This window comes from Salvelinus namaycush, chromosome 32, assembly GCF_016432855.1.
Source record: "Salvelinus namaycush isolate Seneca chromosome 32, SaNama_1.0, whole genome shotgun sequence".
Lineage (NCBI taxonomy): Eukaryota > Metazoa > Chordata > Actinopteri > Salmoniformes > Salmonidae > Salvelinus > Salvelinus namaycush.
In genome coordinates, this window is record NC_052338.1 from 27218130 (window position 1) to 27231382 (window position 13253).

At 40.5% G+C, this 13253-nt stretch overlaps 1 long non-coding RNA gene across 1 annotated transcript; it reads right to left on the bottom strand.

Moving 5' to 3' along the window:
* Positions 1-8544: 8544 nt before the first annotated feature.
* Positions 8545-8967, bottom strand: LOC120027323. Its single transcript, XR_005473285.1, has 3 exons — positions 8924-8967; positions 8765-8838; positions 8545-8573 (listed from the first exon to the last, which is right to left on the bottom strand). It is a non-coding gene; the product is annotated as an uncharacterized LOC120027323 (long non-coding RNA).
* Positions 8968-13253: the final 4286 nt, after the last annotated feature.

Consider the following 13253-nt stretch of genomic DNA (forward strand, 5'->3'; position numbering starts at 1 on the left):
TTTTACCAAATTACCGTACGACTGCCGCTGGGCCTCCTTCTTCCACTCCTGCTCTTTCTCCTGTTGAAGTTGTCTCACCACAGTCCAGAGTGCAGACACTCTGCTGACATTGTTAGGCTCAAGGGATTTGACACCTCTCACTTCACACCTCAGTGCTAATTGAAGTTGCAGTCAGATATGTTCTTTCCTAGCAAGCTTGGTAGCCTTAATTTAGCATTCAGTCCTTATAAAGTAAAATATATTATTGTAATTTATTTTTCTTCTTGGCTTTAAAAGTAGCTTCAGACTAAACATTACTCACTCAGTTCCAGGTTGGATGGTGTTTTCAGATTTCTGTTGTGCTTCTTTTGCAGGTCGTTGGTTTGCCAGAGCATTTGCTGTATAGTCCTTGCAAATAAGAATCTTTGATAGTAGGAATCCTTCCAGTAATTTAGTCCAAAATCAGGTTGTAGGTTCTGAGTTTTTATTTGGAGTAAAGGTTGTGTTGTGGAGGGTAGTATCCTGTGTATGTCCTTGTAGAAAAATCCAAGTTTATCTAACTCTAAATCTATATTTTTGTGAAAACATGCTGAGAAATGCAGGAGCTCATCTGCTTATTTGCTCTCTCTCCTCCCTCTCAATTTAATTCAATTCAAGGGGCTTTATTGGTATGGGAAACATATGTTTACATTGCCAAAGCAAGTGAAATAGATAAATAAAAGTGAAATAAACTATCAAAAATGAACAGGAAACATTACACTCACAAAAGTTCCAAAGGAATGGAGACATTTCAAATGTCATTATGTCTATATAGTGTTGTAATGATGTGCAAATAGTTAAAATACAAAAGGGAAAATAAAAAACACAAGTATAGGTTGTATTTACAATGGTGTTTGTTCTTCACTGGTTGCCCTTTTCTTGCCCTTCTCTCTCTCTCTCTCTCTCTCTCTCATAACCTACACAATGCTGTGTCACAGTTGGTGTCACTTCTAAATATACCGGTAGATAACCCAGCTGATATAGGCCTACTCTGGTACTGTTAACACTCAGAGGGACAGTTATATTGTCTAATAATAGGCATTTCTTAGTACATTACAGTCCAAAAGAGATTTGGTCAATTATTTGAGGTTAACTGTCCAAGAGAGAAGCATTACCAAGATAGATTTTGTAGTGTTTTGTCAGGTGTCTGAAGACAGAGTTTAAAGAAAGAAAAAAAGTATCTCTTTAAAATGTCTCTTTCAGAAGTTGAACCTCAGGGGTCGGAACAAGGCGAAGAAAAACTCTGCCGGAGAAATGCTGAAAGAGGAGAGAAAGAACATGTCCCCAGTGATGGAGAGAGGGATGGATGAACAGAAGAGGAACACGGAAGAGGAGGAGAGCGAGGCGAGAAGAAACTGGGACAACAACAGAAATGAGAAAGGGAGCGCCGTAGAGAGAGGAAGACTCAAGAGAGAAGAGGAGGAGAGAGAGTGTGAGACAGATTCTCAAGAAGACTTCCCGCAGAGTACAGAGGGTGTGGCCACAGACCTCAACCAGGAAGTAGAGTGGGAGAATGGCAAAGTCCCATTGGCCAGACAGGAGAAGGCTGTTAGGTTTGCGGATGTCAATCAGAAGAATGATGAAGTGAAGTCAGAGGAGAAGATCACACAGCAGCTGAGTGAAAGAGCGCTGTTTTCTGGAGTATGTTAATTAAGAACTGACAGATAGAATCCGTGCACAATAAAGTGTCAGAGGAGTGCTGGGGTGTATTCATTATGGCGATTCTGTTGCAAAACATTTCATCTGTTGCTAAACATTTTGCAAATTGTTTGCTCCAAACGGAAAATGTTTTGCAATGGAAACGAGAGTTTCTATTGGACAAAATCAGGTAGGTCCCTCCCCGTTTCATTCCACTTGCTCGGTTTGCTTCCGCTTGGTTCTTAAACGGTTTCTGTTAATGGACGTAATGAATGCCCCCATGATCTAGGTTCAGTTCTATCTCCTAAATCATAATGAATAAGCAGGGGTAACTGATTCTAGATCAGCACTCCTACTGTGAGACGCTTTGTGAATACAGGCCCTGACCTGGTTTCAAATAGTATTTGAGTTTGCATGGTGCCTTGCCTGGATGGAACCAATGGAATATTTCTAAACCCAGCCCACATGACACTCTAGGCAGGCTTGAACAAGTTGTAAGATTTCAAACTATTTAGTCCCAGGACTGGAAGTAATAAATATACAGTATAGCAGAAGATGAAGAACTATGTGTATATTCTAAGAACTAGTAGCTCATCGATGGAAACCAAGGAACTTACCAGAATGGTGATTTAGTTCAAAGCCTTTATATTCCTGGTATTGTCATATATAGATTTCCATATGGATCTGTGTATGTTCATATGGACTGCTTCCAACATGTAACGGCTTCAATCAGCCTTCAAGGCACACATTTGACCTGTTGCCTCAGATGTTGTCATGTGGAGTAGGGTGAAGTGTCCCCTAGACGCTGATTTTGGGTCAGTTTAAGATTTCCTCCACCAATGGTTAAGATTAGGATTGGGGCAGGGAAGCTGATCCTAGATCTGTACCTATGGGAAACTTCACCCCAGAGTGTTGTAATGTACTAGCCTATTAGGCATTAATATATGGAAGTGCATTTGTATAGTTGTTATGCATCTGCTTTTGGCCAGTGTCATTAGTTCATGTAATGGCCAATGAGAATGCGCACATAATGTAGGTCAGGATTTTGAGGTAAGAGCCTTAATTGCCATGGTAACATCAATGTTTTTCTCCTACCTATGGATCACTGTTTATAGATCTATATGTATCAAAGAATACTGTACATTTGAGTAGATACTCTACTTCTCTATTTAACCCATTATAGTCAAGGTCTACGGCCCTGAGTGAGTACTTAATCTGCATATCATGATTGGATAGGTGTCATGGTTCCACTGCATAGCTTTCACCTATCATGTTGTGTCAGGTCAGTGATTATACTTTACGGAAGGGATTTACGGAGTACGTTTTAGGAATATTTGTACGCCGCCTTAGTCCCCTTCCTGCTCTGGAAGTGTGTTGTGTGAGTGGTGTGGTAAGTAAGTCTTTGGTAGTATCCCAAATGGACACATATTCCCATTCAAGGTTGGTCAAAAGCAGTACACTATCTAGGGAATAGGGTGCTATTTGGGATTTAACCTCCTGACAGACAAACAGGAGGAATAAACAGTTCTCAAAACAATATGTGGACTCCATTTTCTTTTATTTCACCCTGCATTCCAATGATACTGCTGTCTGTGTAATCCCCTCAGTCTCCCCACCTCTGAGGAGCAAAAAATGTGTTAATCATCACGGCAAAATGAGAATCTCACAACAATCTCAGAGGGAGAAGTCATGCTATGGACCAATCAGGCACCACCTAGAGGTTCCATTACAGTGCACCATGGGAGATCCCCTCTGCCCCTGTACGCAAACTCATTTGTGCATGTGAGACGTGTGTGATTTCAGGCCTGTATGAGTGTGTGATTGAGGTCTTGATGTGTGTGCAAGTGAACGGAAGAAAGAGGAGATAAGGGGAAATTTGCCAGGATGTGTGGAAGATATGTTATAAGGTCTACATAGTTTTCACTTTCTATAAATACTACTGCTGGTGTGATGATCTCTCTAGCCCCTTTATACCTGGCGCTAACAATGTGTCCTGATCTTGTCCACATTATGATTGTCCCTGATAGTGACACTGCATTGCACTGCATCTCAGTGCAAGAGGCGTCACTACAGTCCCTGGTTCGAATCCAGGCTGTATCACATCCGGCCGTAATTGGGGTCCCATAGGGTGGCGCTCAATTGGCCCGGGTTTGGCCGGAATAGGCTGACTTGACTGAGTTAAATAAAACACACAAAATCGGTTCACACAAAAAACATGTTAATGCGAGGTGTAACCAGTGCTATGAATAACTTTGAGAGAGGGCATCTGAAAGATTAAAACCTGGGACCTTCTGGTTTCTTTTATTTGACTCTCACCTGTAATCTCCACCCACTGAGCTTTCATTCAACCAATCAAATCGTCCCTGACTACCTCCGAAGGTGGTCAGGAAGATCTGATCACAATCAGATCTGCTTTAGCCGACATCTGCTTAGCGGTTGTTTTGACATGTTAGAGCTGTCAAATCCACAAGTGGCTCCTGGCATGTCTAAAGCAGACATTGCCATTGGCTGCACTGTAATCACATTAAGAGAAATCCCATGCAGCCTTTCTAACACTGGAATGTGAGATGTAATCTACACCTCGATTAGGCTGGTAAAAATCATCACTATTTTGTTTAAGAGTCATTATTTCTATATAGCCTACACTTGCTCATTCTGAATTTCTAACGAGTGTGGGGTGTGGCTTCATGACAATGATCAACAGCTGCTGCTCACTGATTTTGACAGCTCCAACGCTTGAGCTGACAATGTAGGCCTTGTCTTAACTTCAAAAAATGTGGGCAGAATCAGAATGTGGACAATATCAGGATGCATTTAAGCACCAGGTATAAACAGGGCTTCTGGTGGGTGGGTTGTCAAACTCATTCCTTTATAAATTACCTATGCAGCAAGAAATAAGATTCAGTTATCAAATAATTATTCTGTACCGAATTGTACATACACATTCTTTACTCAAATACAATACCCCTGAATTAAGAGTATTTTCATTATTTTGATACAGAAAAAGTCACTCAAAAAATAGGTCTATAAGAGGGCAGGATCAGGGGTGCAAACTGGTGAGGGCCCAAAAAGGTGACACTTTTTGTTGCACTGAAAAATTCAAAAGAATCCCTGCTATGGGGAAATGCAGGTTTTAACAACAAAGAATATGATCTACATGATCAGTCTCTGTGTGTAAAATAAAAGTGGTTAATGTAAAGAAAGCAATCCAATGTTATTTGTTGCCTAGACTTTACTGCAAATGACACTCAAGTCTTGAGAACAAAACTACACTAATATTGCAGTTAACAATGACATCCTTTATAATAGAACACTTGTGACCACACACAAATATTGCAAACAACTTAAAATAGAAATAGAATGAAACAGGCATTCTATTTTTGCTCTATTATTAGTGGCCACTATAGACATCGATCAAGTGCACAAGGCTACATGTGTGCAAAAATAACGTTCACAGAGTAAAAAATACATATAATCCCCCCCCCCCACACACACACACGTGTCACTGTCAAATTCAACACAACAAAAACATTCTCTTTGGGCTACACTGCACATTATTACATTGTACACTTTCTGCCTGTGGACATCTGTTCTACAATGTGCCAGCAAAAGTTTGAAAGAGGGAAAGTGTGTGGTGTTCCTTTCACCTCTATAGTGGCATCCTGCTTAAGCCAGGTCCAGCTACACTTGATCCCTGAATCCACTTGTTTAACAAGCAACGCCTAATTTTCACCTAATTCTCTCATTCTGAAAATTAACCACATACTGCAGAGGGAAAACATTAGTGGTTAGTTCGTTAGCTAGTTAACGTTTCACACATATTACCAGGGTCCAGTAAGCAACTAACGCGTTATAACTTGAGGAACGGCAAGGAGTCGTATAACAGCTAATACTATAGCGAATTGGACCGAGGTAAAGACAGTTTCAAGTTGGATATTCGCGCTTTCAAACCTCAATAGCTTTCAAACCACTTGAGTCACAGACTCCAAATAAGTGTCATGATGTTGGAAAAATTGTGCACAACATTGCACAGGTCTTATTTTCACGATTTGGACATTAATTGGCTTTCCAAAGCTAATAAACATGTGGAAATGTGAGCAGCATTTTGTATTCCAAGTTGAATTAGTTAGGGAGCGTAAACAAAGTACAAACTTTTTTTTAACATTCAAATTTCAATAGCTCCTTGGTCATGTGACCTAGTGACTTCAAACAAGGTTCAGAATGTCCACTCAGTAGGCCTACACATTGCACACTCTTTAGTTTGTCTATTTTCATCTCACATGTTTTACATGAATTTTTCCAAATGTAAAATTTCAATAGCTCCTTGGTCATGTGACCTAATGTCCTATATTGCACACTCTTGTTTGTGTGGTGTAACGTACATTTTTCATAGTTTCAAATTTGCAATAGCTCCTTGGTCATGTCAATTACACACCTAAGAAGTGTGCAGTGGATATACACCCATATTGCATAACCTCTAGTCAGGTATCTTCTATATTGTTGTACATTAATATTAGTTTGACAATTAGGGGGTTCAGTCCAGTTTTGTGTTTACCCTTTTCTTTAATATTTATCTACAATAATTGGTAGTTCTAAGTACTTATTTTCCCTGTTTTTTCCCCCCCACAGTATTTAACAGTGGTACTCAATAGGAGAGAGACAGATAATATCTCCTTTCATTGTTAATATCAACCATAAAGGAAAAGGGCAAAGTACGAGAGTCATGTTATTAATTGTCCAAAGCAGGGATGGAGAGTGAGCTAGTGAGGTAGGCTGCAGTGGGTTTGTTGGTCAATACATATACTGAACATGTAACCACAGTAATGGTTGCCAGTAAATCAATGAATAAAAATGTAATATTGACAAATTAAACAGAAATTGTAGACCTTTAATCTTTTCCAACATGTCAACAGACACTTAACCTTTTGTCAATAGGGGGGCGCCATTTCGACTTTGTAAAAATTCGTTCCCAAATTAAACTGCCTCTTACTCAATTCTTGCTCGTACAATATGCATATTATTATTACTATTGGATAGAAAACACTCTAGTTTCTAAAACCGTTTGAATTATTTCTCTGAGTGAAACAGAACTCATTCTGCAGCACATTTCCTGTCAGGAAGTGAGATTTCTGAAATCGAGGTCCCTGTTCTAGGGTCAGTTTATAAGTCCCCATGTAAGCTATGGGGCTACATGCACTGCATACGCCTTCCTCTAGATGTCAGTAAGCGGTGAGAATTTGAATGGAGTGGATTGCTCCATCTGGGGCACTATAAAAGCTCATGGAACGGAAGTACCGTTCTTTTCAACAGGGCGCCTGGCGCAAGAGGGATATCACAATGGCGTCCTGAAAAGCTTTCGTTTTAGCAGTTCTATATCTCTGGCTCTGATTTAATTTGATTTTTGTCTTAACTTCATAAGGTAGTTAATTTAAACCGACTTATAGCAGTTTATATCAGTTTATTGCGATTTTCTGGGATTTCTTTGTGACGCGCTATCACGAGTTGGACACCTCTCCAGTGGATGGCTAGCGTTAGCTGCTATTTCTACAGGAGAAGAGGACATCTTTCAACCAAAAGACGATTGTTCTGGAGAAAGGACACCTTGCCCAAGATTCTGATGGAAGCTCAGCAAATAGTAAGCAGTCTTTATGCTGTTAATTCGTATTTATGTTGACAAATGTCAAATAATAATTCCGCCATGAATTTCGGTGCGGTCTCGCTTTAGCGCACGCTGTATTGCGCAGTAACGTTAATTTTAAAAATCTAACACAGCGGTTGCATTAAGAACTAATGTATCTTTCATTTGCTGTCCAACCTGTATTTTTTTAGTCAAGTTTATGATTACTTATCGATTAGAATAGGTGCCTCTCCAAGATGGCGCCGGACAGATTGCTTGAAGTTTGGCCACTAATCACATTGTATAACCACGATTTGTGCCGCTAAATATGCACATTTTCGAACAAACCCTATATGCATTGTGTAATATGATGTTACAGGACTGTCATCTGATGAAGAAGATCAAGGTTAGTCAAATTATATATCTTTTGCCTGTTTGTTACGATCGCTAACCTTTGCTGCTGGTAAATGGTGTTGTGTTTCTGGCTATTGTGGTAAGCTAATATAATGCTATATTGTGTTTTCGCTGTAAAACACTTAGAAAATCTGAAATATTGTCTGGATTCACAAGATCTGTGTCTTTCATTTGCTGTACGCTGTGTATTTTTAAGAAATGTTTTATGATGAGTAATTAGGTAATACACGATGGTCTCTGTAGTTATTCTAGTTGCTTTGGTGAGAGTTGTGATGGTGGCTGCAATGGTAAACTATGATTTATACCTGAAATATGCACATTTTTCTAACAAAACATATGCTATACAATAAATATGTTATCAGACTGTCATCTGATGAAGTTGTTTCTTGGTTAGTGGCTATTTATATCTTTATTTGGTCGAATTTGTGATAGCTACTGATGCAGTAAAAAAATGGTGGAGTAAAAAAAGTGGTGTCTTTTGCTAACGTGGTTAGCTAATAGATTTACATATTGTGTCTTCCCTGTAAAACATTTTAAAAATCAGAAATGATGGCTGGATTCACAAGATGTGTATCTTTCATCTGGTGTCTTGGACTTGTGATTTAATGATATTTAGATGCTAGTATTTACTTGTGACGCTATGCTAGGCTATGCTAGTCAGCTTTTTTACTGATGGGGGTGCTCCCGGATCCGGGTTTGGGAGGAACTAGAAGTTAACTTCAATTAAGTATGAAACATTTCACCGTGTTAACTTTCTCTTTATCCCTGGTTGATGTACATTTCAGAGCCTCTTCAGTGTGAATGGGGTATAGCATTCATTTTCAACAACAAAGACTACACTTCCAGTTTGTGTTCTTTACTCTGTTGAACTCTTTTGTCTTCATTCCTAGGTACACCACATGGAACCACCACTGGCATGCAAAACATTCAATCAAAACAAAGCGTAACATGTTATAAATAATATCAAATATCAATGCAGTATGATGAATTAGCCATCCATTGTGTTATATCATAAATTGTCTTACATGCCGTCACCGTTGTCAAAGGATTATAAACATGTTAAATAAAGTTACTAACCCAGTCAGTCTTTGGGCCACATCCAGGTTCTTTATCAGTGGCACACATGAAGCAGTTGTTGGCTTTGTTGAACTCTGAAATCATAGGCATGAACTATCCCACACAACTACATAAAAATAAAAATTTTACATTTACTTTGAATTAAATGTCATTACATACCAGACATTTTTAGTATATCCTCAGCCATTTCTTTTCGCAGTTGCGCCATGTGTTTTTGAAGGTTCCATATCAATTTGGGAGGGGATGTTGGGGAAGTTCTGTGCAACTTCCTTGGCCATCTACACCAAAAAATAAAATAGAGTTTTTTACCTAATTGTCACATAACAGCTAACTATTCATTATTGAAAATATAACTATCAAACCTGCATTATAAAGACCCCACAGCTGAAGGTGTCCTGCTGCATGGTGTGAGTTATTTCCGCTCCTTTCCACTTTATGTCCGCCCAGTCGTCTTTTCCATGGCAGGATCTTCTCATTTTGAAGTATTCTCTTTTTTATGTAAACATAATGGAATTATGATCAGTTATAGGCAAATGAATACGCAAGCCACATTTGTATGCTGTTTTCCTTATCATTATAATCTAGTAGTCATTTATTAGTAGAAGTAATTTCCTTTATGCCCCATTCTACACACAGCCTAAATTATAGGCACTGAACCATTTACAGGACAATAATAAAAGTAGCATATAGGATCCAACCCTATCACAGAGTGAATAAATGTAGAGCGTTTGTAGACTTTAAGAAAAAAATATGAAGTGACAGTTTCATCAGTACGTGCTTAAAGAAAGTCATATCACAAAGATCACAGATGACGGTGCTCACCAAATCTATGACAATAGAGAATGAATTGTAAGCACCAAAGTGTGTTTGTCAAAATAATATCTGAAAATGTCAGTTGTTGAACATGATACTTCTATTTGCCATAGCAATTTATGATATATGCAGTTAAGGAATATTCCATGTACCAACACTACATGTAGGACGGACATAAGACATTCCCACATACAGTATTTTTTTATTTCACCTTTATTCAACCAGGTAAGCCAGTTGAGAACAAGTTCTCATTTACAACTGCAACCTGGCCAAGATAAAGCAAAGCAGTGTGACACAAACAACAACATAGAGTTACACATGGAATAAACAAATGTAGAGTCAATAACACAATACAAAAGTCTATATACAGTGTGTGCAAATGTAGTAAGATTAGGGAGGTAAGGCAATAAATAGGCCGTAGTGGCGAAATAATTACAATTTCGCAAATAAACACTGGAGTGAGATGTGCAGAAGATGATTGTGCAAGTAGAGATACTGTGGTGCAAAGGAGCAAAAAATAATATATAAATAAAATAAATAACAATATGGGGATAAGGTAGTTGGATGGGCTATTTACAGATGGGCTACGTACAGGTGCAATGATTTGTAAGCTGCTCTGATAGCTAATGCTTAAAGATAGTGAGGGAGATATGAGTCTCCAGCTTCAGTGATTTTTGCAATTCGTTCCAGTCATTGGTAGCAGAGAACTGGAAGGAAAGGCGGCCAAAGGAGGAATTGGCTTTGGGGGTGACCAGTGAAATATACCTGCTGGAGCGCGTGCTATGGGTGAGTGCTGCTATGTTGACCAGTGAGCTGAGATAAGGCAGGGCTTTACCTAGCAAGGACTTATAGATGACCTGAAGCCAGTGGGTTTGGCGACGAATATGAAGCGAGGGCCAGCCAACGAGAGCATACAGGTCGCAGTGGTGGGTAGTATATGGGGCTTTGGTGACGAAACGGATGGCACTGTGATAGACTGCATCCAATTTGCTGAGTAGAGTGTTGGAGGCTATTTTGTAAATGACATCGCCGAAGTCAAGAATCGGTAGGATAGTAAGTTTTACGAGGGTATGTTTGGCAGCATGAGTGAAGGATGCTTTGTTGCAAAATAGGAAGCCGATTCAGATTTAATTTTGGATTGGAGATGCTTAATGAGTCTGGAAGGAGAGTTTACAGTCTAAACAGACACCTAGGTATTTGTAGTTGTCCACATATTCTAAGTCAGAAACGTCCAGAGTAGTGATGCTAGGCGGGTAGGCAGATGCGGGCAGCGATCGGTTGAAGAGCAGTTGGATGCCATGGAAGGAGAGTTGTATGGCATTGAAACTCGTCTGGAGGTTAGTTAACAAGTATACAGAATGGTGTCGTCTGCGTAGAGGTGGATCAGAGAATCACCAGCCGCAAGAGCGACATCATTGATGTATACAGAGAAAAGAGTCTGCCCGAGAATTGAACCCTGTGGCACCCCCATAGAGACTGGCAGAGGTCCGGACAACAGGCCCTCCCATTTGACACACTGAACTCTATCTGAGAAGTAGTTGGTGAACCAGGCGAGGCAGTCATTTGAGAAACCAAGGCTGGTTGAGTCTGCCGATAAGAATGCGGTGATTGACAGAGTCGAAGCCTTGGCCAGGTCGATGGATATAGCTGCACAGTATTGTCTTTTGTCGATGGCGATTATGATATCGTTTAGGACCTTGAGCGTGGATGAGGTGCACCCATGACCAGCTCGGAAACCAGATTGCATAGCGGAGAAGGTACAGTGGGATTCGAAATGGTCGGTGATCTGTTTGTTAACTAGGCTTTCGAAGACCTTAGAAAGGCAGGGCAGGATAGATATAGGTCTGTAACAGTTTGGGTCTAGAGTGTCTCTCCCTTTGAAGATGGGGATGGCTGCGGCAGCTTTCCAATCTCTGGGGATCTCAGACGATACGAAAGAGGTTGAACAGACTAGTAATATGGGTTGCAACAATTGCGGCTGATAATTTTAGAAAGAGAGGGTCCAGATTGTCTAGCCCAGCTGATTTGTAGGGGTCCAGATTTTGCAGCTCTTTCAGAACATCAGCTATCTGGATTTGGGTGAAGGAGAAATGGGGGAGTCTTGGGCAAGTTGCTGTGGAGGGTGCAGAGCTGTTGACCGGGGTAGAGGTAGCCAGGTGGAAAGCATGGCCAGCCGTAGAAAAATGCTTATTGAAATTCTTGATAATCGTAGATTTATCGGTGGTGACAGTGTTTCCTAACCTCAGTGCAGCTGGGAGGAGGTGCTCTTATTCTCCATGGACTTTACAGTGTCCCAGAACTTTTTGGAGTTTGTGCTACAGGATGCAAATTTCTGTTTGAAAAAGCTAGCCTTCGCTTGTGTATATTGGTTCCTAACTTCCCTGATAAATTGCAATTCGCGTGAGCTATTCGATGCTATTGCAGTACGCCACAGGATGTTTTTGTGCTGGTCAAGGGCAGTCAGGTCTAGAGTGAACCAAGGGCTATATCTGTTCCTGGTTCTATATTTTTTGAATGGGGCATGCTTATTTAAGATGGTGAGGAAAGCACTTTTAAAGAATAACCAGGCATCCTCTACTGACGGAATGAGGTCAATATCTTTCCAGGATACCCGGGCCAGGTCGATTAGAAAGGCCTGCTCGCTGGAGTGTTTTAGGGAGCGTTTGACAGTGATGAGGGGTGGTCGTTTGACCGCGGACCCATTACGGACGAAGGCAATGAGGCAGTGATCACTGAGATCCTGGTTGAAGACAGCAGAGGTGTATTTAAAGGACAGGTTGGTCAGGATGATATCTAAGAGGGTGCCCGAGTTTACGGATTTGGGGTTGTACCTGGTAGGTTCCATGATAATTTGGGTGAGATTGAGGGCATCTAGCTTAGATTGTAGGACGGCTGGGGTGTTAAGCATATCCCAGTTTAGGTCACCTAACAGTACAAACTCTGGAGATAAATTGGGGGCAATTAATTCACATATGGTGTCCAGGGCGCAGCTGGGGGCTGAGGTGGGTCTGTAACAAGCAGCAACAGTGAGAGACTTATTTCTGGAAAGGTGGATTTTTAAAAGTAGAAGCTCGAACTGTTTGGGCATAGACCTGGATAGCATGACAGAACTCTGCAGGCTGTCTCTGCAGTAGATTGCAACTCCACCGCCTTTGGCAGTTCTGTCTTGGCGGAAAATGTATACACAGAGGCATTTTTCAGCTATGATTTTACCACTCAGAATCCAGAATGGATATGACAATGGGGCCAGCACAGGATGTAATACACCCTTACAACAATCTACTTTTAGATTTTCTTGACTTCTTATCTGGTAAACTGCTACTATGTGTCAAGAAAATAGCCCCAATTAGGTGTTAGTGTACTCCAGTAAAAAACGGCTGGTTTAGATTAAAAACTATTGCCGTGTCCACGTTCATAGGGGCATGAGAGACAAGTCAATGGTAGAATTGAGTTGGCACTTTATTGGCCCAAACACCCATAGACCCACAAGGTTGAGGTTACTCATGGACAGTAATTAGTCTTTTTTTTTTTTTTTTGCATTGATGCATTGTGTCTTCTAACTGTCCAAGAATAGGATCCAAAGTGTTAGGAAATATTTGTTCCCATAAATACAATGGAGGATTTCTCTCCTCATACCTCTGGCACTTTAGTCAGACTGCCAGACTGTGCACTACAG